We start from the raw sequence: 5,000 nt of genomic DNA on the forward strand, positions 1-5,000 counted from the left end.
AGGAATAACGCTACCCAATAACCTTCCTCCTCCTCCTCCTCCTCCTCCTCCTCCTCCTCCTCCTCCTCCTCCTGTCTGGACACACACACACGCACACACACCTCAAGGTCATGATACAACCCTTTCCCCGCGTGGCTTTGTGGAAGGAGGAGGAGGAGGAGGAGGAGGAGGAGGAGGAGGAGGAGGAGGAGGAAGAGGAGGAGGAGGAGGAGGAGGAAGATAAGTATGCGTCTCTCACTTTCTCTCTCGTTCTGTCTAGTTCTCTCTCTCTCTCTCTCTCTCTCTCTCTCTCTCTCTCTCTCTCTCTCTCTCTCTCTCTCTCTCTCTCTCTGACCTGTTCTTTCCCCGAATTTCCCCAAAGAGAAGGAAAAGGAAGAAAGGAAAAAACTGGAAGATATTTCAAAATTGTGAATTAGAGGGAAAAGAAAATGATACGAGTAGATAGAATAAAATAGAAAAAATGAAAGGAAGAATAGATAGATAGATAGATAGATAGATAGATAGATAGATAGATAGATAAAGAAAGAAAGAAAAAGAAAGAAAAGAGAAAGTAAAGATGAGAGAGAGAGAGAGAGAGAGAGAGAGAGAGAGAGAGAGAGAGAGAGAGAGAGAGAGAGAGAGAGAGAGAGAGAATGGATCATAAATATATAAAGGAAATAAAGAAAAAGGAGGGAATGAGAGAAGGGATGAAGGATGAAGAGAAAGAAAAAAGGAAGAAAATAAGAATGTAAAAAGAAAAAGAAGGAAGGAAGAAGGAAGAAAGAAAAAAGAAAAAAGAAGGAAGGAAGGAAGGAAGGAAGGAAGGAAGGAAGGAAGGAAGGAAGGAAGGAAAGAAGGAAGGAAGGAAGGAAAGAAAAGTAAAAAGAACTGTAGAAAAGAAGAGGAAGAGAAAAAGAAAGAAAGAAAGAAAGAAAAAAAAAATCAAAGAAAAGGAAGCAAAGGGTGGATAAAATGAAATAAAAAGAAAGAATAAAGAAAAAAATGATGAAAAATAAAGAAAAAGTAAAGAAAAATTAAAGTGACTTAAAACAAAAAAAAAGAAAAAAAGAAAAAATCACACTATCTTACAAAACTTAATAGAGTGATAAATTCTCTCTCTCTCTCTCTCTCTCTCTCTCTCTCTCTCTCTCTCTCTCTCTCTCTCTCTCTCTCTCTCACTGTGAAATAATCCCTTTACACTTTTTGTCTCTCTCTCTCTCTCTCTCTCTCTCTCTCTCTCTCTCTCTCTCTCTCTCTCTCTCTCTCTCTCTCTCTCTCTCTCACTGAAATAATCCCTTTACACTTTTTGTCTCTCTCTCTCTCTCTCTCTCTCTCTCTCTCTCTCTCTCTCTCTCTCTCTCTCTCTCTCTCTCTCTCTCTCTCTCTCTCTCTCACTGTGAAATAATCCCTTTACACTTTTTGTCTCTCTCTCTCTCTCTCTCTCTCTCTCTCTCTCTCTCTCTCTCTCTCTCTCTCTCTCTCTCTCTCTCTCTCTCTCTCTTTCTTGCAAATGGGCGTGGGTGGGGGCGCGAGCTTAACATGGGCGGGTGAAGGTGAGGGCGTGGAGGAGGAGGAGGAGGAGGAGGAGGAGGAGGAGGAGGAGGAGGAGGAGGAGGAGGAGGAGGAGGAGGAGGAGGAGGAGGAGGAGGAGGAGGAGGCACTAAGTTAAAAAAACGGGACCAAAAAATTCAGGTCTTTTCATATGAGCCTAATAATTTTTTTTAGGCGTGAATAGGCTGAAAATAGGCCTGTTTTTTTTTTTAGGGAGAAAGGGGAAAGGGGTAAGGGAAAGGAGGGAGGGAGGAGGAAGAGTAAGGGAAGGGGGAGTAAAGGAGGGAAAGACGAGATAATGAATAAATAATAATAAGAAGAAAAATGTGAGGTCTGTGTGTGTGTGTGTGTGTGTGTGTGTGTGTGTGTGTGTGTGTGTGTGTGTGTGTGTGTGTGTGTGTGTGTGTGTGTGTGTGCGGGCGTGGTGGAAAGGCCGTGGGCGCGGGCGGCGTACCGACAAAAGCTATCGAGATGACCCAGCCTCCTCCCTCTTCTTCTTCCTCTTCCTCTTCCTCCTCTTCCTCCTCCTCCTCCTCCTCCTCTTATTTGGTTTTTTCATTTCTTTTCTCTTCTACTTGTTTTTTTTTTCTTTCCTCCTCTTTCATATATTTTTTTTTCTTCTTTTATTTATTTTCTTCCTTCTCCTCCTCCTCCTCCTTCTTCCTATTTCTCATCCTTTATTTTTTTTCTTTTTCGTCTAGTTTTTTTTTCTCTCTTTTCTCTTCTTTCATAAACTTCGTTAATTGATTCTTCTTCTTCTTCTTCTTCTTCTTCTTCTTCTTCTTCTTCTTCTTTCTCCTTGTATTTCATGTATTTTCTATTTTTTTTATTATTTCCTTCGTTTTGTCTGCTTTCGCTTTCCTCTCTCTCTTCTTTCACATCCTTCGTTAATTAATTTCCTTCTTTTCTTCCTCTTTCTCTTCCTCTTTTCCTTCTTTTCCTTCAAATATTCTTCTTCTTCTTCTTCCTTCTTTGTCTTTTTTCTGTTTTCCTCTCTCTCTCTCCTTTCATATCCTTCGCTAATTGATTTTTTCTTCTATTCCTCCTCTTTCTTTTCCTCTTTTCCTCCTTTTCCTTCAAATCTTTCTTATTTCTCTTCTTTATCTGTTTTTTTCCCTTCCCTCTTCTTTCATTGCCTACGTTAATGTATGTTCTTCTTTTCATCTTTCCATTCATCTACACTCTCTCTTCTTTTTCTATTTTATTCACTATTCATTCTTCTTCTCCTTCTTCTTCTTCTTCTTTTCCTTCTTCTTCTAACCTTTTTCTATTGCTTTTTTCATCTTTCTCTCCTCTTCTAATCTCCTTTTCTGCTATCATCTCCTCCATCTTCACCTCCTCCTCCTCCTCCTCCTCCTCCTCCTCCTCCTCCTCCTCCTCCTCCTTTTTCATTTTCTCCTCTTCCATCTCTTCTCCTCCTCAACCCCTCGCATTACAGAATATGAATAGAGAACAGGGCGCCAAAAAGGAGGAGGAGGAGGAGGAGGAGGAGGAGGAGGAGGAGGAGGAGGAGGAGGAGGAGGAGGAGGAGGAGGAGGAGGAGGAGGAGGAAGAGCAGGAGGAGGAGGAGGAGGTTCTATAACTGCAGCCATTGCTCTAAAATCTCTCTCTCTCTCTCTCTCTCTCTCTCTCTCTCTCTCTCTCTCTCTCTCTCTCTCTCTCTCTCTCTCTACAACCAGTATTTTACAAGTCATCGAGAGAGAGAGAGAGAGAGAGAGAGAGAGAGAGAGAGAGAGAGAGAGAGAGAGAGAGAGAGAGAGAGAGAGAGAGAGAGAGAGAGAGAGAACATACCAGACAATTCTTAAACGTGATAACCCCAACTTAACCCCCCAACACCCCCTCCCGCTCCCCCAACCTCCCCAACCTTCCCCCAACCATTATCAAACTTACAGACTTCCCCACCACAGACACCACCACCACCACCACCACCACCACCACTACCTGAACACCCCGTCCCGCCCCCCCCCTTCTCCTGTTACCCCCTCTCACAATCTGTCTCCTCCTCTCTCTTCCCCAACCAACTAATTAGCTCAGGGTGAAGATGAGAAAGAGAGAGAGAGAGAGAGAGAGAGAGAGAGAGAGAGAGAGAGAGAGAGAGAGAGAGAGAGAGAGAAATAGGTAGATAGATAGATGAATGGATGGATAAACAAATAGATAAATGGATATATATAGAGATAAATGGATAGATACAGATAGATAAATATATAGGCAAGCAAACACACACACACACACACACACACACACACACACACACACACACACACACACACACACACACACACACAAAAGGGGAAACATAATTAAATAGACAAAATAAATGTAAATGACAGAAATTCCAATATATGAAAATTCCAAGAAGAAGAAGAAGAAGAAGAAGAAGAAGAAGAAGAAGAAGAAGAAGAAGAAGAAGAAGATACACCTCACTACCAATATATAATGAAAGAGTTACCAAGACACACACACAAAGTAAATAAAATAATAATAATAATAATAATAATAATAATAATAATAATAATAATAATAATAATAATAATAACAATAATAAATAATAATAATAATAAAGTACAGATACAAACACACCTTAATCACATTCTTGACAACATAACTTACCTGTCACCTGTCTAAACACACACCTGATTAAATAAACACACCTGTTCATTACTTAATCCTTCCCCTCTACCTGTCTATCTGTTTGCAATCAACTGGCGCGGGCAGGTGAGAAGTGAGTCTACCTGTGCGCCACCTGCTGATTAGGAACAGGTGTGAGAGAGAGAGAGAGAGAGAGAGAGAGAGAGAGAGAGAGAGAGAGTATAAGTCTCACAAATGCTTTCTGATTCTCTCTCTCTCTCTCTCTCTCTCTCTCTCTCTCTCTCTCTCTCTCTCTCTCTCTCTCTCTCTCTCTCTCTCTCTCTCGGAAATACCTGAAATGCAATTAATTACGCGGTTACCTTGTCAAAAATTTCAGGCAGGTAATTCTGAAGGGTACTGAAATCTCCTCCTCCTCCTCCTCCTCCTCCTCCTCCTCCTCCTCCTCCTCCTCCTCCTCCTCCTCCTCCTCCTCCCACTAAGAGTTAGAGTAGAATAGTTACCCAAACAGCCTAGTAAAGACCTCAGAGTTTGCTGATGTTTGGTCTTCCTTTGTATTCCTCCTCCTCCTCCTCCTCCTCCTCCTCCTCCTCCTCCTCCTCCTCCTCCTCCTCCTCCTCCTCCTCCTCCTATTACTACCGCTATTACTGCTACTATTACGCACTGCCGCTATTGTTGTACGTACTTTTGCAACTATTACTACTACTACTACTATTACTACTACTATTACTACTACTACTACTACTTATACTACTACAATCACCATGCCACAATGCCACCCTCACCTACATCTCAAATAACCACAGGAACCACACACACACACACACACACACACACACACACACACACACACACACACACACACACACACACACACACAGTAC

Source organism: Scylla paramamosain, chromosome 40, assembly GCF_035594125.1.
Source record: "Scylla paramamosain isolate STU-SP2022 chromosome 40, ASM3559412v1, whole genome shotgun sequence".
NCBI classification, from domain to species: Eukaryota; Metazoa; Arthropoda; class Malacostraca; order Decapoda; family Portunidae; genus Scylla; species Scylla paramamosain.